This window comes from Arvicanthis niloticus, chromosome 5 (genome assembly GCF_011762505.2).
Source record: "Arvicanthis niloticus isolate mArvNil1 chromosome 5, mArvNil1.pat.X, whole genome shotgun sequence".
NCBI classification, from domain to species: domain Eukaryota; kingdom Metazoa; phylum Chordata; class Mammalia; order Rodentia; family Muridae; genus Arvicanthis; species Arvicanthis niloticus.
In genome coordinates, this window is record NC_047662.1 from 91,479,838 (window position 1) to 91,505,775 (window position 25,938).

Here is a 25,938-nt window from a genome sequence, read left to right on the forward strand (position 1 = left end):
CATCATTGGTAAAATTCTCATGATTCTGAACCCGACTATCTTTGGTCTCATTATCCAGGGAGACCAGAGTGTCACAACTAGTAAGAGGAAAGGAAATCCCAGAAGTGTTAACACCATTGATCACTGTGCAGAATTATCTTGTGCAGAAATGTCGGAAGCAGAATATGACTGTAGCTTTTATTGGCCTTCCATTGGCCTGTGACTTCAAGTAGCACGAACTCAATATAGACACTCCATTATTGATGTTTCTACAAAACCTGCATTTTAATACCCTTCATGAACTCAGGGTTGATAGAAATAGTCTTGTATCCTAATGATCCGAAACTGGAGATAAAAATAGATGACTTACCTCCTGGAACAAGAGGGTAAGTGTCCTCCTGGGTGCTGAAGAAATGTCTTTAATGTCGTGGCCTGAGAATGGCCTCGGTAATTGGTTCTGAGTAATTAACCATGGTCGCTGCTCTTAATGCAAATTATTCCAAGGCTAATGTCATGATGTCTGTGACAGACATACCCCAAATTCGACTGATTTTAATAAACCACAAAGCACAATCAACACATTAAATGGAATCCAAATCTATACAACTGCTACAACTGTTCAGCTTTTGGGGACCAATTCGTCTTGTCAAATCCACTGAAAGCATGTTTCACCAATATGCTATTGAATTGTGTGTGTGTGTCTGTCTGTGTGTGTGTCTCTGTGTGTGTGTGTGTGTGGCGGGTGCAGGCACATGTGGGCTACAGGTTACGTATGGAGGTCAGAGGGCAACCCTGCCTGTCAGTTCTCATTGCCTACTGGTTTGAGACAATCTCTTGTTTTCTGATATGTACACAAGGCTAGCTGGCCCTGTGGCTTGCTGAGATTCTCCTTTCTCTACCTCCCATGATGCTGTAGGAGCCCTGGGATTAGAATTAGCTGTTGTGCCCAGCTATATATATAGGTGCTGGAACTCTGAACAGAGGTCCTCACACTTGTTCAGCAAGCATTTTACCCACCAATCCATCTCCCAGCCCTTGAATGTTTTCAGTAACCGTAAAAGTTACAGTTAACTTGTGCTTTGGATGTTACCTACCAATCATAGTTTAGAGGGTTGCATAGGACCCATCGAGACACAGTTAGTTCAGTCTTTAAAATGGGACAATATCATTACCACCATGCAAGAATGTTCTCACACAGCAGTATGCTGGAGATGGTTCTTCCTGGCTTGAGCAATAACCTTTTCCCTACATGTATCCGTGTTCAGTGTTGTTGAGCTGGTAGTTTGAAATTAGTCATTGAGGGCGTACTTAAACACGATGCGATTTTTGTTCTTGTTGCTTTGAGACAGGGTCATACTCTGTAGCCCCAGCCATCCTGGAACTCACTATATTGACTAGAAACTGGTCTTGAACTCAGAGAGATCCACCGGCTTCTGCCTGTTGAGTGCTGGCATTAAAGGCTTGCTTCTGCATTCCTTTTTTTTTTCCCTTGGTTTTTCGAGACAGGGTTTCTCTGTGTAGCCCTGGCTGTCCTGGAACTCACTCTGTAGACCAGGCTGGCCTCGAACTCAGAAATCCGCCTGCCTCTGCCTCCCAAGTGCTGGGATTAAAGGGGTGCGCCACCACCACCCGGCAGCTTCTGCATTCCTAAGGAAGGAAATTTTGCCCGCTTGGAGGACATTTGGTAATCATTAGGGATATATTTTGTCACAGTTTTGGGGTTGCTGCTGACATCTAGTGGAGGCATACCACTAGATGTTCCTGCAATCCAGAGGACAGCTCTCCATCTCCACAGCAACAATTACCTAGCCACAAATGTCCTTAGTGTTGAAGCTGATTTTGAATTATATCAAAGAAGTTGGCAAGCATAAACATGGCCAGCCTGCTCCCCAGGTCTGTCCTGCCCTCATCTTCTCTCCTCTTATCTGTCTGTTTTTGGGGTACCAGTTACCAGCTAACTCAAAAAATGATTCCTTACATCAATGTCAAGTAAAATCCCCAATTCTTTTCAGAAGCCAACTGGAAAAATAGATGAGTTTAGAAGACTGAAAGAAAATTCTCCCCTGAGTAATTCATTCAGACTCTGGGTTCACAGGCTTTCTGCACAGGGAAGGTGAATTAATCGTTTAAACTTGGTAGACTGCCTGGCCTCAGTGAGAATCACCATATAGTAGAATACATCTTAATTCTTAAAGGCAGGGAAACATATCTGTGTTCCAATAAAACTTTATTTTCGAAGTAGGATGATAATTTGCATATTTGGAATAAAAGCTCAGTCTGTCCCAGCCACTTTCTCAACCAAAACTTTCTTCTGGTGCCAAACCCCTTCATCTTCCATTCAAAAAAGCTCCTAAAGGCTGTTATTGGTATTCAGGGTCAGTATCACAGCCCTCTTGATGATGCTGGTGCTTTAGATGCAGGTTCTGAGATCCCGTCCACAGTTCCTGCACAGAATGGAGAGACTTATTAAACACCACAGCGGTAACACAGTGTCTGTCCATTAGTAAATGTACCAGGGAGGCCGACCAATGACAGAGGAGAACCTGGAGAGCTTTGGAAGGATCACATGATTCTATGGTTCTTGGCTAGAAATGCTGAGGTCAAGGCTAGAAAGGGCCAAGCTTCCACTTCTGGCCAGGGCTCCTCCCCTTCTAACTGCATATCATTGCAATGCATTACGACCTCATCATCAAAGGGTCAGCATTCACTGAAAGAGAAATTGTGGTATGTCAGAGGATATGACTTCAACATATTCACCACTTTATTTTTCATGGGGCATGGAGGGTTGGGGTGGGGAAGATTCATATCAGTTTTCATGCCCAGGCTTGTGAGATCTCAAGGACTTGCACATCAACTTTGGCCCATCTTACTGGAAGCGGTCGCTACATTTACCTTATTTGATTGTGAAACTTTGGAATTAGAAATACCCGATGGCTATTAGTTCAGTTTGCTGTACCTGACAGCCCTTAACAAAGAGCTTGAGGTAGCTAGCCCTGGGCTGGGGAGCTGTGCTTCCAAGGAGAGAGAACTTCCAGCTCCTTTGTCTGGGAGGAATAGAGAGTTTTGTGGCTTCAGCCATGTTTGTGGGTTTCTTTATAGTTGTAGTGGGAGTACTGGGCAGATGGCAGACTGCCCAGAGTCACTCTCACCTCTCCCCAACCTCCATGGGACAGGTCGAGACTCTTGAAACCAAGGGGTGCAGGACTACCCTGTGTTCACTTGGAGCCTGGCTAAGCAACTATGTTAATCTTCCTTAGTCACTAGGTGGCAGAATATAATTAAGATGTCAGAGTGCCTCCTGAAACATTGGAGGATGTTTTTCCATTCCTACTTTAATGGCCTCCTTCATTACTTTGCAGTATTTGCTAGTGACATTCAGAGCTGAGGTAATGACATACACATTCCCTCTGCAAACGCGCCCTTGCATCTAGTCAGGTTTTTAGCATTTTTTATTCAGCTGGGCTGTCTCTTAGGAAGAAGCCTCTTTAACTCAAAGTACATTCCATTCTGGATGACTATTCCTCAGACCTTTCAAACTTCCAAGTTTTACCCTTTATTTTGTTATTTAGTAGGGGACAGAAATAAATACCTTCCTGCCATCTGTAAAATTTCAAATTTTTTTTAACATTAATATAATGAGATAAATCCATTTTATAGATGAAAACCCATGATTCTATATGGATAATAAATATTTGCTAACAATACTCATTTACTGACAATAAAATGGATTTTCCCCAGTTATCAAGAAAATAGTCACTCATGTGAAAAATTCTGAAAATCCAGAAAGGAATATAAAAGGATAGATAGACAGTAATCCTATTATTCAGAGAGACCAATTAAAAAGAGGTTATGGTGCCCCAGAATAATTCATCTTATCAAATTGATGATGGGAAAATGCTAAAAAAAAAAAAAAAAAAAAAAAAAAAAAAAAAAAAAAAAAAAAAAAAAAAAAAAAACCCTCTTTGTAGATAAATGGAAGCCCATTAAGATCTGATCCTTGGCTACCTAAAATTCTAGGTCAGCACTTAAAACAGAACATGCTGCTTTTATTAACATTTTATTATAGCGGTTTTTAAGCATGTACTAAAAAAAAATGCAGAGAAGATGATAAACCCGCTGTGTTCACTCCACACCTAGCTTTAAAAACAACAGTACAGAGCCCATCTGATTCATTAATGCACGACGACAAAACTTCTTTCCTTTAAGATATTTTGAAGCAAACCCCTGACTTGTTTTGCTTCTTATTTACCTAGGCTAGTGTTAACCTTTAAAATAAAGTCTATTGTGCAGCATTGGTGATGAACACAAATAAACAGGGAATATAATCTCTTGAATCACAATAAGGGCATGCACAGCCACTCACAGAAAGTCATAGCCTTGCAGAGGGTGGGGATGATCTGGCTCCTGGGTCAGACTCACTGCTCAGAGAATCTGGAATTAATTTTGCTGGAACTTGGTGTGTAGACTCTGTCTACAGTCTGTGTATGAACGCACACACAGAGTGCCAAAGAACAGAAAGCCACATATCAAACATGGGAATGACTCATAGCAAGCAGGGGTCTCTTCTAGTGCAGGTCCTTCCCATGCCCTCTGCTCGCTCGTCACTGGGTTCTAGACCTGAATCTGCAGTGCTGAGCCCTGTCTTTTGAGGTCTTAGCTTTGTGTTCGACTTTTGCTATTCCTTCAGCGAGCTGCTTGCCTTTCACATTTTCTCCTGATCAACACTGGCCCACAGAGCCTTTTTTACCCCTTTGTCCTCACTGGGTCAGGCATATCTTTTCTGCAACTCTTAACTGTATTTTCTTCCTCCTCACTTCCTCTTTCTACTCCCAGGGTTATATGAGAGTTCCAGTCAATTCCTCTTTCCAGAGTGCTGAGACCATACACTTGGCTGGGTGACCTCACTTCCCTCACTACAATTTTCCATGCACTGGACATTTGCCACATGCCAGGCTCTGCATGATATGCAGGGTGGACGAGAATGGAAGAAACAGAGCCTTGCCTTTGGAGAGCTCACAGGTTAGCTGGTGCCTAGGTGAGTTGGGGAGTGGAAGATAAATGAACACTGAGCAATGTATGGACAAAAAAAAAAAATTGTAGATACGGCTAACATGGATACATCAAAGAAGATAGGTCTGTTCAGGGTAGCCAGGGAATGCTTGCCTAGAAAGAGCATTTGCTTTCTGTATTTGCAATTTTTTTTTTTAAATTTTGGGGTCCAGTTGTTGCAAAACTGATGTTTTAGAGCATTATTTGACAGGATATTTCAACACCCATTCTAGCCCATTTCAGCTTCCATATAAATGACACAGAGACCTGGTATTTTTATTAACAAGCTGCAAGCAGTAAGCTGGGCAAGTTCTGTGCTATTCTAATCCGACTAGGCTGCCTGCCTACTCTCAGCCACATGCCCTATTCCTTGCCATCTGATCTTGCTCTGGCTCGCTCTGGTCCACGTGTGTCCTCATGGCTGCTTTCTCACAGAGACCTAATGGTGAATCCTCCTGGTCATCTACATAGTCTCTCCACACATTCTTCTCTTCCTTGTAGTTCCTCTCTCTTGAAACCTCCTGATTGGGATTGGAAGTCCTGCCCTATTCTCTTCTTCTGCCCAGCCTTTGCCTGATCAGCACTTTATTAACCAATCAGAGGTGATGCAGAACATTTTATATGACATTGAGACTTGGAGACGCTTGACTATATCAATATCTGGACTGCAATCAGATATCTGGGCATAGAAGTCAGCATCCGAATACACAACACACAAAATCATCCCCCAATAAGATATATATACATGTATTATATTATTCACAAAATGCACATAACTCCCACTATTTTGCCTGTCCCATGTTTTCCAAAATTGATCATCTATTTTTTTATGTGTCTTTCTAGAAGTTCTGTATGGATATATGAGCAAAGACACTTTTGTCTTTCTCTGCAAAGGTGGTAGCGTGTTATACTTTCTGGTGTGCACTTGGTGTGTTTTAATAATGTTATGTAGAGACATGAGACTCTAGAATCAGGATATCTGCATTCAAATGCCAACTCTGTGATTCACTAGCTGTTCAAACTTGGCAAGTCACTCAACGTCTCTCTGGTTGCTTTCAATATTTTTGTCTCTCGCTTTCAAATGCTCATAGCTTATTTTCTGCTAAACTAATCATCTATTATAAGTACACAATACACAGCATTATTGGATCTTGAGGTCTCTTTCAGAGATTCTCTTCTGTTTTGTGGTATGTCTGCTGATGTTCATGTGCTTCACTGTTTACCTTTTGAGGCTTTGCATGATACTTACTCTAGGATAGGGCTGATCTCTAGTTGGTGACTTCAAAGATGATAGAACTTACAGTGTCTAAACACAGCAAATAATGACCCTGTCTTGTTTAGTGAGGATATTAATCTATCCCTCAGGGCATTGCCCTCATTATCAAGTCACTTTCCAAACAGCCTACCTCTCAGTACCAACACACTGATGAGTAATTTTAGCATAGGAATTTGGGAATGATATTAAAGTTCCAACACTGGCCCAGTCCTAAGAATTCTTCTAGTAGATACCAGAGCTTGGAGAGGTGAAGTTATTTCCTTGGGGCAAATAAGTGTAAAGATGAGATGTAAGCCAAGGTCCTTAAAGTTGGATTTTCCATATAGGTTCATTATTAGAATTGTCACAAAGCTAGATAAAAAATGAGGAATACAGAAGCTAAGCCTACCATATAGAACAATTACACATATTTTTGTTAATATCATACACCCAAACACAAGACTATGGAAAAACATTACTACCATGTGATGAAGGCACTAACTCGTTGGCAAAAAGAGTCTGTAATTTATCAAGTGCTGAGGATACAGTCACAGATATGATCTGGTGGTCAGCCCTAACTCCTCTTCTGGAAGATAGGTAGGAGGTTTTTCTGGTCTGAACCCTCCTCGCTTGTTTCTTCTCTAGGCCATCCATTCACCCATGTTGTTTTATGCCAGCTTGTGTTGTTTAAAAACTAATAACGTATTAGTAGTGATTTGTTGGATTGGTGTGTGTGTGTGTGTATGTATGTATTTTAAAGATTATGTGGAGTCAGTTGCAAACAACGCAGTGCTTAGTCACACCTGCTCTGGAGGAAAGAGGGAGAAATCAAGATAAGCATGCATGTGTTTGTCATACCTGGACTATCTGTTCAGCGTGGTCAACTTCTTTCTGCGGGTGTGAGCAATGCCAACTCTATTTATAGACAGTCTCACTTGTCATTCTTCACATTGCTGAGTAAGCCATTCCCTTCTTGGGATGTCCTAGAGTAAGAAAACCTTTAAACTTGGTTTAATCACAGTTTTTCAAACACATTGTTTTTCTATCTGAGGAGCCTTGATTTATCATGGAAAATTGCACAAGCCATATCAATGCCAGAGATAATGTCATGGCCCAGTTATAACAATGTCTACTGTTCACGAGTGCCCTTGATGTCACAATGTGGTAGTGGCCTAAAAAGTTATTGTCAAGAAGAGGAACTCCGGAGCTGAATGCCATACTCTGTTGTATGAAGGGTTTTTATAATAAGAAGGTCCCTTAATAATCAGCCACTCTATCTTGTTGACATCAAAAACTTCTCTTGGAATCACAAATAGAGTTAAAAAAATATAAGGGTTACTGCTTACTCTCTGGAGTTGTGTGAGTGCACTTTATCAAGGCCACATGAACACAGGTTCTTACATTTCTGGGGTGTACTTGAGATAGTTTTCTTCATTCTGGTTGTTGGCTGAAAGCCATGCTCATTAATGAAATACTTCCTCTAAAAAGTCTATCCTCAGATGGCTATGACCTCCTGGGGTAAGCATTTAGATTTCTGAGCTGATGCTTCTCTTGTCACCTGTGGTTGGTTACCACTCTGGACACTGGGTTTGGGAGGTGATAGAGGCTGGCTGTTTAGCCTAATGTAGTCATGGAAAGAGTATTGTAATGGAAGCCACAATCTCTGGAGCATGCTCAGTCAGTTTCCCGGTTGCTATGGCACCTTAAGCCAATCACTTAATCTCTGTATCTTGGTTGCCTCAAGTGTACTGTGAACACTATAAGAATTACATCTCCCTACTTCAAGGAGTTGTTGAGATAGTTGCCAGAGATGACACATGGAAAAAGGCACTTTTGCAAAAGTAGTACATTGGACACTTGGGTTTGCAGTTTCCTTACTGGCTTTTCTCTTGCAATTATCTTCAGTGGGTACAGTCTACTTGCAGTGTCCAGATCCAATTCTTTGTAATAAGCTAGTAGATGAAGCCCCGATTCTGAATCAGGTTGGGTTTGATGATGGTGCTTTTTATTCTCCCTCACAATTCTTCTTGTTTACCAAATAGGTCTTTTAAAATATTTTTCTTTTCCTATTTTTAGATTTATTCTATTTTTAATTACACACACACACACACACACACACACACACACACACACACACACACATAAACAAGCATGGGTGTGTGTGTGGTGTGTATGTGTGTGTATGTGAGTATCCAAATGTCTGTGTGTGGGTATTTTTATGTGAGTAAAGTTAACCACAGAGGCCAGAAGAAGGTATCAGATCTCCTGGAACTGGAGTTACAGACAGTTGCGAACTGCCTGATATGGATATTAGGAACCAGCCTGAGCGTGGTTTGTCTGCAAGCACATACATACTCTTAACTGACAAGCCACCTCTTGACCCACACTTTTTCCCTTTTGTGGTATTGTTTTGTTGTATCTTGTTTATTTGAGACAGGGTTTCATTGTGTAGCCCTGGCTGTCATGGAACTCATTCTGTAGACCAGGCTGGCCTCAAACTCATAGATCTGCCTGCCTCTGCCTCTGAGTGTTGGGATTAAAGGCATGTGCTACCACTGCCCAGTCTTCTCTTTTCTTTTTTAATAAAAATTACTTTATTTTAATTTACTCCCAAATGAAAACACCACACAGCTAGTTCAAGTAAGCCACTTGAGAACATTTCCTATCCTAAATCATACCTTCCTACCTCCCAATAGTTCTACTTTTTTTTTTTTTTTAAATCTAGACTTTATTTATGAGAGAAAATGTGTAATGTCTGTTCTCTTTTAACCTGGCTTCTTCTTCAGCTTAACCTAGTATCTTTGGGTCCATTGATTTTCCTGCAAATGACCTGATTTTGTTTTTGCATGTTCTCTTTTGTGTCTATATAACACATGCTCTGTATCTATTATCTCTTGACGGCACCTAGGCTGACTCCATAACCTGGCTATTGTGAGCAGTGCTGCAGTAAACACAGTCAAGCATGTATCTCTGTAATGTTTTCATTTTGCTTCTTTTGGGATACACACAAGCTGGGTCATGTGGTAGTTTTACTTTGAGTGTTTTGAGGATCCTCCATACTGGCTTACATAGTGGCTACAGCAGTTTATCTTCCCAGGAGCTGTGTGATGTGTTCCTCTGTCCCCACGTTTAGCATGAGAGGTCATTTGTTTTCTTGATAACATAACATAACATAACATAACATACTGACTGGGGCGAGATGGAATCTCAGTGCAGTTTTGATTTCTATTTCTTTGATTACTAAGGATGTTGAACATTTGTTTTTCATGCACATATTGGATAGGCAATATGAGTATTGACTTCACTCATAAATCACACCTTTGGGGTTGGAGAGACGGCTCAGTGATTTAGAGTGCTATACTGCTCTTCCAGATGGGTTGGATTCTCCAGTACCCATATCAGCTGGCTCAAGTCTCCTGGGACTCCTTCAACCCTCCCCAAACACAATTAAAAATAATAAAAATAAATTTACAGATTATACTTTAATGTTAATGTCTTCATAAGTAGAAGGAAAGAAAGATTTCCCTTTTCCATTAATCCTAAATTTACTTTGTAGTTTAAATGTTTCAGGAGAAGCAGGAACCAAAGAGGAAAAAGTACATAAAATCTTAGAACAGGATTGCTTAGTTGAAGAAAAAAGAAAGAAAGAAAGAAAGAAAGAAAGAAAGAAAGAGGAGGAGGAGGAAGAGGAGGAGGAGGAGGAGGAGGAGGAGGAGGAGGAGGAGGAGGAGGAGGAGGAGGAGGAGGAGAAGGAGAAGGAGAAGGAGAAGGAGAAGGAGAAGGAGAAGGAGAAGGAGAAGGAGAAGGAGAAGGAGGAGAAAGAGAAGGAGAAGGAGGAGAAGAAGAAGAAGAAGAAGAAGAAGAAGAAGAAGAAGAAGAAGAAGAAGAAGAAGAAGAAGAAGAAGCAGTAGAAGCAGCAGTAGAAGCAGCAGCAGCAGCTGCTGCCACCAGGATCTCTATATTAACATTTCTTCTAGGCTCTACCCCACAGTTACCTGGCAACAGCCAGGTATGCCTGACTCAGTATAAAAGGGGCTGTTTGACTCCTCATTTTCTTGTTCTCTTTCCCTCTTGCCCTATTCCCTCTCTGTCCCTTCTCTCCCCATTCCCCCCTACCCTCTCTCCACGTATTCATGGCTGGCCTCTACTCCTCTACTCCCTGCCCTCTCTCTCCCTTTCTCTGTTTCTACCCCCTCAACTCCCTTCCCCATGCCCTAAATAAACGCTATTCCATACTATATCTGTCCTTATGACTGGTACCTCAGGAAGAAGGGATGCCTCAGCATAGGCCTGCAGAGGCATCCCCCTTCGACCTTACCATACTGAGCCTCTACCAAACATATCCTGGTTTTTTCTTTTCCTTTTTATAAAACACAACAATCTACACTCTGCATCTTATTTGGAGAGAAGAGAAGTTCTGGATGGGACCCTGCTTCCTATGGCATCCTCCTGGATCCTCCGATAATTGGTATTATTTCTCTCAACTTCCCTTTGTCCTGCAACAATTGTCATATTTTCCCTACTGGCCTAGACCCCCTTCTAAGAAGTGCTTGATGCCCCTGTGTGGGTGCTCAGCAGAGTGACTCCTGCTGTTAGACCCTCCAGGGTCTACATCACCTGAGTTTCATCCTTCCTGTGGAAGCCCTCCTCTGGTGACTGAGGGCTGTGGGCATATAAGACTGGTCCATTTCAGTCAGGTGTGATGCAATCAGATGCACAGACCTTGCAAGGGAGCTTGTGGTTAGTGGAGGCTTACAGTAGCCTACATTCCAGGGCAAATTCTTCCTCTATACAGTTTTGTTTCTTTCTCTGTTCTTTCATAAGTAAACATTTCCAAAATGTTACAAAACAGCAAGTTTATTAAGATCTGTACATTGTAAAAGTTGTTCTTGTGCAGTATATAACTGGTGGCTTTAGTGCTTGTCTTAGTCATTGTTCTATTAGTGTGCAGAGACACCATGACCACAGCAACTCTTATAAATGAAAGCATTTGATTGGGGCTGGCTTACAGTTTGAGAGGGTCAGTCCATTATCATCATGGCGGGAAGCCTGGAGGCAGACACAGTGCTGGAGAGGAGGCTGAGAACTCTACATGGAGATCTACAGGCAGCAGGCAGATGGACCCTGGGCCTGGCTTGGGCTTCTGAAACCTCAAAGCCTACCTGCCAGTGACATACTTTCTTCTACAAGGCCACACCTCCTAATCCCTCCCAAGTAGTGCCACTTTCCAATGACCAAGCATTTAAATATATGAGCCTATGGAGGCCATTTTAACTCAAACCGTCAAAATGTGATCACAAAGCTGTGCCATTATCATTGCTATTTAATTCCAAGTTGTTTTTTATGACTTCAAAAGGACCCTCTGTTGCCAGTAGCAACCACTCCCCTCTCTCACTCCCTCAGTCTCTGGCATCCATTATTTTACTCTCTGATCCTATATTTGATTATTCGAGATGTTCCATCTAAATGGAATCATTCATTATGTGGCCTTTTGTAATCGGCTTACTTTATTTCCTATTGTGGTTTCAAGGTTTCTTTATCTTATAGAACATAACAGTATTTCATTCTATTTTTATCAGTGAATAATATTCTCAAATATGATGTGTATTTAGGTTCCAATTTTGTTTATCTATCATCAATTGATGTACACTTCTGTTAATAGTAGCCATCTTCAATCCCAAACTCTATCTCTGCATATATATATATATATATATATATATATATATAGAGAGAGAGAGAGAGAGAGAGAGAGAGAGAGCACCCTGAAAACTGCCTATACTTGGAACTATTAGGACTTTTATTTTTGTACCAATGGGATTTTCTAAGAAATCCTCCCCCCTCGTGTTGGTTAGTTTTATGACAACTTGACACAAACTAAGAACACCTCAGAAGACGGTATCCTAATTGAAAAAAAAAATCCCCCTTCAGATTAGCCTGTAGGTAAGCATGTGGGACATTTTTTAAAAAAAAATACATGATATGGAAGGGGCCAGAACACTGTGGACATCCCTAGGCACATAGTCCTGAAATGTGTAAGAAATCAAACCAGGCAAAAGTTGGGGCGCAATCCAGAAAGAAGCATTCTTCCATGCTTTCTATTTCAATTCCTGCTTGCATTCCCTCAAAGATGGCCTATAAACTGTAAGCTTAGAAATAAAGCTTTTCCAGGTTGATTTTTTTGTCAAAGTGTTTATTACTGCAATAGAAACCTCACTAATGTACCCTCCAACAAAGGAAAATCTAGCATCAGATAAGAAGACAATAAAGGTATTTCTTTTACAGTGATTGTATTATAGGCTGATCTATTGAGTATCTGTTCCTGTGATAGCTTGTTCAGGTGGGAGACTAATTACAATGGAAGCCTAGTGGAAGGAAGGAAGGAAGGAAGGAAGGAAGGAAGGAAGGAAGGAAAGAAAGAAAAAGATGGAAAGACAGGTGGTTGTCAGAAAGACTAGGAAGAGAGAACTCAGAACCCATTTATGACCTACAGAGATATTTGGGTTGAGGAGGGGTTGTGGGTTGAGGAGGGAGCCAGAAATAATATTAGAAACTCAAGATATGCAAATAAGTCAGAGGAGGGCAGGAAGGCAGCACAGGTGCAGTATGATACATGTTCTTGCAGAATGTGTCATACCTGGGTTTTGGTTCCTCTATTAGGTTTAGCAGGGTTATGACTTGGGGCAGATGCCCCATTTCTCTGAGTTGCTGGGTTTTCATCATTAACCCTTACCTAACCGCAGGTTGGCATGAGGTTGAAGTGAGTCAGGCTGTACATAGCAGCTAGCTCTCCTTTATTTATGTTCCCTGTTTCAGGTAGGTACGCCTGAGAGACAGGGTTGAGTGTGGACCTCCAGGAACTGGGTCATCAGGTACGAGGCAGCGGGCAGAGGGAAGTTAGGCCTAAGCCGCAGAAAAGGTGGATCAGAACCCAGTAAGTGCCAGGCTGGGACCCAGTAAACATGCCTTCCTGGGTGAAATGCCTCTTGACCTGTGCCCTTCTGGAAGGTTCTGAACCATGTTTCAAACCAACTCAGGCCACTCAACCAGATCAAGTGATGCCCTGTGTGCATTTGGCTACTGGAGCCGGCCAATCCTCAGTCTTCATTGCAGACCTTGTACAGGGGCCAGCTAGAGACTCCACAGCTGTGGTTGGCAGGTGCGACTGCCCAGAGCGACAGGGGCCATAGCCAGCTGCGTCCTTTCTTTCTTGCTTGTTCTTTATATTTAAAGCTCTCCTTGAGCGACACACAGCCAAACGTTTGAGAGTTGCTTTGCTAATTTCCAGTTCCGAGTGATAGATGGTTGAAATCCACGACCTCTGCGGCTCTTTGCTACCCCCACGATTCTGGGACGGAGCCAAGCAGAGTGCTGCAGCTGCTTCAGAGCCATCCCGCACTCTTGCTAGCCTGGAACTTCATCTCCTCCCTGTCAGAGTCCGCCATTTGTCAGCCATGCGGAGATGCTGCCAGCCCCAGAGACCATGAAAGCCATGCAGGGTACATTTGACCTACTGCCTCACTCTTTACCAGCGCGGAGACTCGGACAGCCTCAGACCCGGGACTGTGGCGCAGGTGCTGTGCAGCCTGATCTGGTGGCGATCAATCACTGCACTCCCAAATGGAAGAATTCAGGGGTGGCTAAGGCATGTGGTAGGGAGCTTGAGGCTACAGTACAACCTGGAGAACTCTCTTCTAATCTTCAACGGGAACTTGTTGATGTTAAGTGTGTTCTAAATTCATTTATTTAGCAACATTTGCTAAGAGCTTATTGCCTCTGTGTGTGTGTGTGTGTGTGTGTGTGTGTGTGTGTGTGTGTGTGTGTGTCCAGAGGACATCCTCAGCCTTGGCTGTTATTACTCAGGTAATTCTCACCTTACTTTTTGAGACAAGGTCTCCTGTTAGCTTGGAGCTCTCAAAGTAGGCCAGGCTCCCTCGTGGCCCGCCACTGAGCTTCCCAGCTCTGGGATTATAATTATGTGCCATGATACCCAGATATTTTTTTTAACATGGATTCTTGGGATTGAACTCAGGCCCACATGCTTCTGAGGCAAGTAGTTTACCAACTGAGCTATCTACCCAGCAGGAAATTCCCGTTTGTCCTTATATGTGTGTGTAGATCTAAGATGATAAATCGAGGGCAGTTTCATCTAATATCTGACAAGTATCAAGTCAGGAGAGACATACAGAAGTGAAGTAGAGCTGGCTTGAAGGAGTAGACAGCATCTAATCACAAGATAGACATGAATGGTCCAGGATGTCCTAGGTTCTGTTTCAGATGCAGGCAGATGAGGGAAATGCTAAAGCAGGGATGCTCAGAGAGACCTCCTAGCGTTTGCATATGGAATAGAAGTTTCCTGGTAAAGTTTCAAAACTAATGATCCATGCTAGGGAGACACAGTATGGTAGCTATTATTCAGCACAAGGTCTAACCGCTGTAATAGGTCCTTTCTTCTCTACCAGTCATCAAGCCCTGCTTCTCTGACTAACCCCTGACTGGTGCACCCAGTTAGTCTCAGGTCAGTCACCCTGTGCTCCGCTGAGTATCTTCCTCCTTTGGTAACCATGTTAAACAGCAAAGAACAAGCATTTGTGGAGGCCAGCACCTACGCAGAGAGCCCCGGGTCCTTTCTAAGGGGATGTGTAGTGTTGCTTCCCCAGAAGTACGTCATCATATTCTCTCCTCTTCTCCTGCTTTTGTCCCAGGTCACACAGATCAAATCCCAGGAGCATCAGCAAGAATGCTGAAGGGATGGGAGAATGCATATCTGAGGAGTGTTAGAGACTGACAGACTTCTCTCTTCCTTCTCTGTTAGCATGTGATGACTCCTGGACCTCTGCTGCCTGTGAGGGACACTGCACTCATCATGGTGATCTCACAGTGTTGCTAGGAAGATTACAAGAGGCATGCCCTGCCATAGCATACTGCTTGGTACCTCACATGCTCTCTAACTTTTTGTTAGTTTTGGTTGAGTAAAATATACAAAATGGAAATCATCTTAACCATTAAAGGACACAGTTCTGTGGCCTTAGGTAGCTTTACATTATTTCAGCACACTAACACCATTATCAACATTTCTTTCCAGAACTTTCCATTTTCTCACATTGGAACCCTGTGTTTGTCAAACAACTCCTCATTCCCTCCTCCTACCACACCAAGACTCTTAATCCATCCTTTTTTCTCAGACAAGGCCACACCTCCTAATAGTGCTACACCCTAAGCCAAGCAAATACAAACCATCTCAGTGGGTACACGGGGAAGATTAGTCACTGTAAGAGGCCTGGACCACCAGAAGGCAGAGCATCTGGGGCTGTGCAGCTGAAGTGCTGATTATATGATTATATGAGTTTATATGCTCTAGGGACATCATCACCATCATCACCATCATCATCATCATCATCTGCAAATTATTTCTCCAGGGAACAAAGAGACTAAGTAGAGATGATGTTCCTGGACCTCTTGTCACTAAAGGAAGCCAGCCCTGGAAATGTGTGTGCCATGATTCTAGCTTTTACTTTGACACTGGGTGACTTAGCGTTTTATTGCTGTGAAGAGATACCATGACCAAGGCAATATTTAGCTGGGGTTGACTTACAGAGGTCTAGTCCATTATCATCATGGTGAAAAACATGGCAGTGTGTAGGCAGAATTCATGCTGGAGGAGCCAAGAGCTCTTCATCATGACCTGTAGACAATAAGAAGACTGTATCACTGGACATAGCTTGAGCATAGGAGATCTCAAAGTCCATCCCCACAGTGACACACTTCCTCCAACATGGCCACACCTCTAAAAGTACCACTCCTGATGGGCCAAGCATTCAAACACATGAGTCTATGGGGGCATCAGCATTCTGGGCAACATCTTTCTTTGCATGCAGTGGATGGGTGCGTGTCTTAGTGTTTTATTGCTGTGAACAGACACGATGACCAAGGCAACTCTTATGAGGACAACATTTAATTGGGGCTGGCTTACAGGTTCAAAGGTTCAGCCCATTATCATCAAGGCAGGAACATGGCAGCATCTAGGCAGGCATGGTACAGGAGGAGCTGAGAGAGAGAGAGAGATCTTCATCTGAAGGCTGCTAGGAGAATATTGGCTTCCAGGCAGCAAGGACTAGGGTATTAAAGCCCACACCCACAGTGGCACACCTACTCAGACAAGGCCACACCTCCTAATAGTGCTACACCCTAAGCCAAGCAAATACAAACCATCTCAGTGGGTACACGGGGAAGATTGATTAGTCACTGTAAGAGGCCTGGACCACCAGAAGGCGGAGCATCTGGGGCTGTGCAGCTGAAGTGCTGATTTATTTTCTGTGGCTTCAAGATAGAGTTTATAAGCTGAGTTAAGTATGGAGGCCTCTACTCTACTACCTTTCACTTTCACTTTCCAGGGAAAGTTGGGTCGTAACTTTCCCTGGAGCTCAGACAGTTCTGAAGAACTAGACAGTTCTTTTGGGTTTTCAGTGGCCACATTCCTAGAACCAGAAGAGTGATACTAGGTTGGCATACTCTCATGAATATGTTATGTCAGCAACATAAATATGTTTGTATATTTCTGAAATGTCTGAATTAATTTACTGACAGTGAGATCACAAAGTCCTGCCGTTTAAGCACCAGTGAGTTGTCAGGTACCCCTGGTAATCTTGGTAATCTTGGCTAAGGCAAATGGTTTCTTTTATTCCAGTCTTAAATACTACTATAAACTCTCAGATCATACATTGTACACCCCATAGTAAATCCAACTCTCTATATGTCTCTATGTATATACTCTCTCTATATATATGTTACAGAGGGTTCAAGAGGCAAGGAGTTTTAAAGACACCCAAGAAATGAAGATCTGGGAAACTCGTAGTGTTTTGTATTGAAAAGGTAAGGAACCCAAATTAGGCTAGAGAAACTGTTACTGTGTGAGTCAGACTGCGGCAGGCCACAGGATAGAGAGGAAAGTTGCAGAGATGAGTCTAACTACAGACACAAAGAGGCAGGATTGGCTTCAGACTAAGGAAGGGACAGATGGATACACAACAGGTCCAGATGAGATGGACAGACAGCAATGGAGTGGAACATATTAACAACAGGGGCTAGGCCAAGCTGCAGCCTCTGGGATTGGCAGAAATTCTTGCCTTGGTGTAGAAACTGGATGGTCAGATGACAGGTTGGGAGTCATGGCCATTGCAATGCTATGTGTCCACCTCTTTGTGGAGTCCAGCTAACGAGTTATACCCTTTGCTTGGTCTGATGTGTCCCACAAGGTCTCAGGCCTAGTTTTCCTGGTATGACTTTAATACACCCATGTACACAAACAGTCTGAATTCACACAATAAATTCATAGGTTGATCCCTTCACACTCCCAGGGATAAGTCATCGTTCAGTCTGTGGGCTTGTGTGTGTTCTTGTTTGCTTGTCTACCTGGGAGTGCAGTCATCTTGTATCTTCAAAATGGAGTACAATGATGCTTGTAAATTGGAGTCTCTCAGGGCAAGGCACAGTCTTAAAAAAATAACCAGTGTTGTAAACAATATGTAAAGCAAGGTATATAGTCACCGGCCCCTGGTGAGACCCACTATGCCAGGCAGCATCGCTTTGGCTTAAGCTCTGCCCATGGCTGTGGTTCTGACTCTGGATCTGTCCGTTGTATCTCTGAACAGCGCCGGGAATGCTTGGGTAGATGTTCTTGGGCCTTTACCCATAGTGGTGCATATATTTCACTGAGCCAGGTGATTTAAATATTTACTGCTGCACTACATATGACCCCCAGAGTAGGCAGCAGGAAACAGGAGTTTATTATCAGTCATTTGCTATAGGCCAGGAGTCTGGGAAAGCTTTACTTGGACTTCTCTGGCTCAGGGACTCTCGGGAGACTGCTGGGAAGCTGTTGGCAAGGGCTGAGGGGATTTCAGAGCTAGACTTGGGCAACTGAGCTTATTTCTAAAGTCCCTCTCTTGGCTCTTGGTGGTCTCAAGTCCTCACTGTACAAACCCCTTGGCAGGGCAGTTTTCGACAGCTGGCTTTCCTCAGATTTCCTTCGTATCTAATCTCAGGACTGATTTTATACCACCTTAGCCATTAGCTGTTGGGCACACAAGCTAAGCCAGTGGGAGGGGTTGACACAAGAGTGAATACCAGGACACTGGAATAACTAGAGGCCAGCTTGGAGGCTGGATGCCTCACCCCAGGCCCCCACTCAGCAAGTAAAGCAGGCCATTGTTTGTTTCTGGGAAGTAACTGGGGAGGGTGGGGCATTGTCCTTAGAGCTTTGAATTACTTCCCTTGAATCTCCACATCCTATAAGGTTGGTGGAGATCCTTCCCTTTTGATTTAGGAAACCAAAGAACAGAATACTTAATATCTGATATTCAGTATTGCTCTTAGAACAAGCGATTTTGCTGGTGACTTCTTTTTTTGGAAGTCCGGGTCCTCTATGTACAGCCATTCTGCTGCCAGCTGTCTCCCGTGCCTGTTCATTCCCAACCAGAGGCAGTTCTTTACAGGACTCAGGGCTCTGTATCTCTGGGTCTGCTGCCCTTGTCTGTTGGTAGTTTAGGTCCATGATACTACCAGGCCAGGCCAGGAGAAGGGACTGGTTTCAGCTCTCAGAACAAATCAGGTGAGTGACTGACAAAGGGAAGAGCAGGAAAACACAGAGCCAACCTCCATCCTGATACTGAAGCGATGTCAGTTTTCCTTGACCTGCTTCCCAGGTCATTTTCTATCTCTCCTTCCCAGAAACAGCTCGTGTGACTCACATTAATTGACTCACCATCAGTCTTTGTGTCTTGAGTTCTCTCTGATCTCTCCCACCCCTCCCCACCCCCTGACTCTACTGCTTTCAAGATCCTTCTGTCAGTTGCCCTCCTGGTCTTGCTCCTTAGAGTTTTAGGTACTGAGTCTGTAAGACCCCAAAAGGGGACTCTCACCCAAGTCCGGACCTGCACGAACCCAAGGACACACGAGAAACCTTCTTGATGCAACTGCAGAGGAGGTTTAATGACGAGGGCCCTCGGGCCGGAATATATCTCACGCAGGAGATAGGGATTCCGACCCCCTAGCCCCGGAAACTTGGGATATTTATGGGTAGGGGTTGGGGAGAGCGGGAAAGTTTGGCGCGGTTACATATGATTGGATATCTCAAACATCCGTTCCCAAGCCTGGTTTCCATCTAGCCCCCATCCCAATTACCCTAATTTACATCTGTATCTTGCTCCTGGGAGAATTCCTTTCAAGTGACTTCCGTTTACCCAGGTATTTTATTGCCTCTATCTTGGGTCTTTTGTGCCTTTGAAATGTTTATTTAAGCCCTTGGAATGCACCCCAGGGGCAGCTAACACTTGAGTGTAAATTGAAACTCTGAACCTAAGAAACCTATGTAAATTGAAACTCTGAACCTAAGAAACCTAATTTTGAGACCTAAAATTTCATTTTTACAATTTATTCTTTCATTTCCTCCTTTTCTCTCATGGTCAAATTCCAATCTTGGAATTATGAATCATCATCTGGGTGTAAAGAGTGATATTGTTGTCTAAGCATCTAATTATATCTTTGTCATTGAATCTTTAACTATCTTTTTCTCACGCCCTGGATGGTCTCTAGTATGTACTTAGGTAAAGTAGCTGTCTCTCTCTCTCTCTCTACATATACATATACACATACATATACATATACACATACACACACTAATGGGCCTGTTGGCTTTTTTTTATCTCGAGGATGTACATATGTAGCTTAAGTCCCACTCTTTAAGGCTGTGTCTGGGACACAGTTTAGATTCAAATGTCTCTTATCTCTGACAATTGGGCAATCTCTATCCCTGCGTCTCCAGGATGGGCATATCTCAGGAGTCAAGGCCTGCTGGTCCTTGGCCTTGTAGAACGGCAGGTGATCTTGAGCCTGAGGAGGTTGTTCAGGTGTCCAGCTGTTCTCTCCAGTTGGCATCAAACGCAGGTGTCGGCACGAGTTATGTTCGACAGCATCAGGAATAGTTTCTTAGTAGCCTGAAAAATCATCTCTCACAGAAGAGGGACATTCTGGGTTTGGAATAGGGACAAGGAAAGGGACACTCTAGCCAGCGCCAGTTCTCAGGGGTAATTTAGTTTTTTAGGGTTCTGTTTATTCTCTCTACCTGTCCTAAGCTCTGGAGACAGTATAAACAGTGGAGCTTCTAATTAGTCTCTAATATTTCTGACAATTTCTGACTTATCTTACAAACAAAGGCAAGGCTATTATCTGATCTAATTATCTTAGATGTTTGAAAACCTCGGGACAACTTTTATTCTAGGCTGTTCCCTTTTAACTCTTTTTCTTATTTACTCTAAGTCTCATAAGCCTTTACTTGTTGGCATATCCTACACTGTCTTATCATTTCCCTGGCCCAAAACCTGAGGTCTATTATATGTTTTTAAATCTCTTGGCTGCTTGGTTGTACTCTTATCTTAAGAGTCTATCTGTGTATTTAACCTGGTAAATCTTTTGTTTTCTGGGGAGTATAGTTCTCCCTTCTTGTGTGCACCATTTTATATTTTTTTCTAGATAGTATCTGGCAGGATGGCTAGTAATCTGAGTTCTTTCTCTTATTCTGTGTTTTAAGTGAGGCCATCTCTTAGGCCCACAACTGGAACAGGCTCTCATATCAAGACACTTGATTTGTCCAGTTATTGCCTCAGGCCACTGAATCTCTTCCCTTTTGGTGTCCTGGGCAATGAGTACTCACAGTTGCTGGCTTCATCAGGGTTTTCTCTCTTGGTATATAGTCCTGCAGACATGGGCTATGGCAAAAGCATATCTGTTGTCCATGTAGATGTTGGTTTTCTCGTCAGCCCCACAAGTTCCAAGGTTGCTCTCTGTACCGACGAGGCCAGGGGTGGGGAGTCAGCCCAGATGACATTTGTCCACCACAGTAACACAGTAAGTTGGCTTGTCTCTGACCAGCATGGAGAAAACTGCTCCCGTCTGTAAAGCAGGTTATCTCGGCTCCTGGCTGAAGTCAGTCTTCTATCCGTTGAATTCTTGTCAGCTAGTTGCAGCCCAGGAAGTGTTGTATCTGGATGTCCATCTTAGGGGGTATCCCCTCAACCAGACAGGGGATAGGAGCAGCCTAGGATGACCATAAATGAATGGGATACCCAGCCCATCTCTTAGTCCACCATTTTCGGGTAGTCCATGAATACGTTTTGACCCATTGGCCTGGAGGAAGCCCCCATGTCTATCAAAAGTTGGGTGGCCCCATCTATCTCAATAGCCGTCTTCACACAGAGCTGTTATCTTCACCACTTGGGGTGGGTGTTTTTCGAGGCCTGGGATTTTCTGGCCCTGGCTTCTATTTGTTAGGGCCCTCTTGGACCCTGAAGCTGGCTCCTTTACTTGCAATGCACACACTGGTCTTTTTCAAAGAGTTTTATCTCTCTTTGATTGGAGTCCCTTTTTTTTTTTTTTGCTTTCTGTAAATTCTTTCCTGTCACCTTTTTCTTTCTTCACCTCTCTCTATTCCTCTCTATTCCTCTCTATTCTTCTGAACTCACAGCAACTTATCTCTATTCTTCTTCTCTACTCTTTTCTTCTAGACTTACATTAACCCTTCTCTATTCCTCTTCTTTATTCCTTTCTTTTAAATCTTTTCCCACTTGTTATTACCATCAATAATTTTAATATGTAGTATATTTCTTAAATCTTTCAATGACTTATCCTGTAGTCTCTCTAGCCTCTGAAGCCTTGTCTACACTGACAGAATGTCTCTATGAGCTAGTCTAGAAAGACTGTGGGTAACTTATCTGATCTCTGCTTCCTGATCAAACTTAGTGGGGTCTCATGTAACCCTCTCTCTCAAGATCTATCAGCGGGATCTGGCGTGGGCCTTTGGGTGTCCCTTACCTTCTGTCACATGAAGGTCTCAGTCACATCTGCTCCAAATTGACCTGCTGCTGACCACGGCCTGATCAATTGACGGGGTCCCCAATGTCTCCATGTCTGAAGGAACATTCTTTCTCCGGTGTCCCCGCCTGCTCTTTACTTCTGAAGACCAGAACCTGCAAAGGTCTTGTGAAAGCAAGGCTTTTAAAATGAAACTTTTTCTTTTCAAAATATAGTTAGAGCATAATTATGTCAATTTTTATCAGTGAAGTATAAGATAGTCTTACTACCCAGTCTATTTTTTTTTTTTTTTTGACTAACTAGCACCTCTGTCATCTATCTTGACTAAAACATTTAGTTCTGAACCTGGCTTTAGGATGAATGTCAGCTGCCGACCATCTATTTAAATCTTTTTTCTTTTTTTCTCAAGGTAAATAGCTATAAGTTTCCAATCCCGTCAGAAATCCAGAATGACTGAGTTAACTATAATTGTGGGAAGCACAAAGGATAGCTTTTAAAACTTAGTCAATTTATAGAGACCTCTGAACACCTGGAAGAGAGGCTTTTATCTTATTTATTGTTTTTGATCACCTGTAAAGCAGTAAATAGTCTCTTAGAACTCTGTACAGACTAGTGTATCTGTGAGGCTGCATGACTGTTGTTTATATCACACTAGAGACCATAACCTAATTCATTTTGCAAACAGTACCTTGTCCACAAGTGTAATGTGAGCTCACCTCTGAAGCTCTAAGAAAGAAACCAAATCAGAATGAATAGCCTTATCTGTAGCATTTCACAGCAAGGATTATTAAGGTGTTGAAGGTTCACACAGTTATTAACAATTTTTAAAAGGCAACTTGAGTTACATTTGACACTTATTTGAATTTAACTTTTAACAAAATAGAAACTTTGGTAGAAGTGATATACAACAAGAACAACAAAGTAAACATTTTATATCTAACATAAGAGCACAAGTCCTCACCACTTCTTCTTGTCTGAATTTTCACCTTTGAACCAAATCTTAATGGAAGTCTCATATAAATAATGAAATTATCTCAGACAGCAATGGCTAGAAAGTCTATCAAAATAGAAGCTTACATATATATATATATATATATATATTCTGACTCAGGACAGCCTGTAACTTTTTAGCTGTAACTAAAGGAAAAAAGTGCTCTTTTATTTATTAAACTAGGAAAACTCACTATCAACTCTCTTATTATAGAAGCTAAAACAACTGTTGGCCCCCTTCTAAGAGCCGCTTATGAAAACAGTCTGTTCTCTTCAAGGTTCTTTCTGTTGGTGTCTTTCTCCTGGCCACAGTGCAGGGCGAATTATCAGTTTTTCTTGTGCAAATTGAGACTGTCTCACAAGTAAGTTTTAAACTAAATTAAGTAAGCAGTTTTAGTAGTTCATCACACCAAATCAGGCACCTGACACACTCTGTCTCTTCCTCCAGAGGAACAGAGCTTTCTCTTGGCCACAAGCTGTGGAACAGGACCAGCCTGTCTCATTGCTTCTGCTTTTAAAACTCAGGATGTTAACACAGTATCAGTCCAGAAAAAAGAAAAGGAACGTCAATTGTCAGTCAGAGTCCAAGAACATATGAAACAAATAACACAGAACGAAGTTTATCAAGAAAAGACAAGGAAAGACAACACGATAGACTGCCCCATCACTATATCAGTGGCACAGAATTGTCAACAATCGCAGCAGTGTCTGGAAACCACATGGCCTGTTGGGAAACGTAGTTCTCAGGCCGGCTGCCATCTTGGATATAATTGTCAAAGCTGCAAAGCCTGTTGGGAAACGTAGTTCTCAGGATGTCGAGCGCACTCACTAAAGCCCTTATCTCTCGCTAGGCGCCCGCCTGCAGGTGTTCGCCACTCGCCTCTCGCCTCCCGCTCGTACTTAATTCATCACGGGCGGGAGGCTGGGAACTCATCTCCCGCCTTTAAAACTGCGGTGGGTGGGAGACCTGCATGTACTCTGGCTTCCAGTACCAGGGCGGCTCGAGCGCTGGCGAAGAGGGGACCACCGAGGGGGCCAGGGCAGCCAGTGGTTGTGGAGCCTGGCTCAGGTACTCTGCCACACAGTAGCGGCAGGGAGGGGTTCCAGAAAGACTGTACACAAAATATAAACACACAGAACTAACACAGTCAGACACACTTGCCCGAGTTTGGTCTCATAGAACCAGCCAAACGCGACCTCTGACGGGAAGGATTCCACATCTTCCCCCTAGCAGGAGCACTCATCTCCTGTTCCAAAACAGGGCAGTCAGACCTCCCTGACTCCCTAACCCAGATGGGAAAGGATACCGCCTTTCCCCAAGGGCAGCCAGACCACTCTGACTCCCTAACCACCCGTGAAGCGTCCTTCCCGGGCTGCAGCCTGTGGGTTTCAACACGTCTGTCCATCCACAGTCATTGGGCCCTCACGGTCCACAATGACAGCTGCACTCAGTCTCCGATGGGGAAGATTCCCCTCACCAAAGAAACCGATATCAAAACACAGAAACAAAGACAGCAGAAGAAACCATAACAAAGAGACAAGGACAGCGGCGCCGCACTCTCACACACACCACTCACACAAACCTACCTCCAAGGGGTCGTCGTGTGTCTAGGGTGGTCGCGAGGTTTCCCGGTCAGGGAACCAAAATGTAAGACCCCAAAAGGGGACTCTCACCCAAGTCCGGACCTGCACGAACCCAAGGACACACGAGAAACCTTCTTGATGCAACTGCAGAGGAGGTTTAATGACGAGGGCCCTCGGGCCGGAATATATCTCACGCAGGAGATAGGGATTCCGACCCCCTAGCCCCGGAAACTTGGGATATTTATGGGTAGGGGTTGGGGAGAGCGGGAAAGTTTGGCGCGGTTACATATGATTGGATATCTCAAACATCCGTTCCCAAGCCTGGTTTCCATCTAGCCCCCATCCCAATTACCCTAATTTACATCTGTATCTTGCTCCTGGGAGAATTCCTTTCAAGTGACTTCCGTTTACCCAGGTATTTTATTGCCTCTATCTTGGGTCTTTTGTGCCTTTGAAATGTTTATTTAAGCCCTTGGAATGCACCCCAGGGGCAGCTAACACTTGAGTGTAAATTGAAACTCTGAACCTAAGAAACCTATGTAAATTGAAACTCTGAACCTAAGAAACCTAATTTTGAGACCTAAAATTTCATTTTTACAATTTATTCTTTCAAGTCCTTATGTGAGGACTCACTTCCAGGCTCTGTTAGGTGGTAGATTTTTCATTGACTAGGTCTGAGATGCTCCACCTTTTCCACCTTTAACAGGTTCCTGGGTGTTATGGGTGTTGTTGGTGTGGCCCATACTTCCGGTAGATGAGGCTCTGTGTCTCATTTCCTCTTTGGTTCTAGTTTAGGTACAGGCAGGAATACCTGTGCTTTTCTCAGACCTGATTAGGTTCAGGATTTGTTGGTCGAGTTCTGTCTGATATTTGTATGTTTTTATGTGTGCATGAGCACATGCATGCACATGCATGTAGAGGGCAGAATTAGGTGATGTGTGTTGTTCCTTAGCCTTCTCCACCTTTGGTTTTCTGCTTCCTTCCATCTCTGTCTCCCCAGCCGTCGTATTATAGGTGCATCTCCATATCCAGTGTTCACACAGGTGCCAGCTGCGTCATCTCTCCAGCCCTTCACTGACAGTTTGCTAGGAGGATGGTTAGAAGGTCACCTCAAAAAGTGACAACAATTTAAGGGAATATCATTCCTAGTTGAGAAGTATTCCAGATAAAATAGACCGTGTTTAGCTTCCTAGTGTCTTTATTTAATGACCAGGCAG

The 25,938-nt window shown here is 43.3% G+C and overlaps 1 long non-coding RNA gene across 1 annotated transcript in view; it reads right to left on the bottom strand.

Moving 5' to 3' along the window:
• Positions 1-2,203: 2,203 nt before the first annotated feature.
• Positions 2,204-25,938, bottom strand: part of LOC143442447 (uncharacterized) — a 122,685-nt gene continuing 98,950 nt past the window's right edge. The window contains exons 3-5 of the long non-coding RNA XR_013110671.1: positions 15,876-15,965; positions 7,142-7,266; positions 2,204-2,423 (exon numbers count right to left, since the gene is read on the bottom strand). This is a non-coding gene — a long non-coding RNA (uncharacterized LOC143442447). The remainder of the gene's footprint in view (positions 2,424-7,141; positions 7,267-15,875; positions 15,966-25,938) is intronic.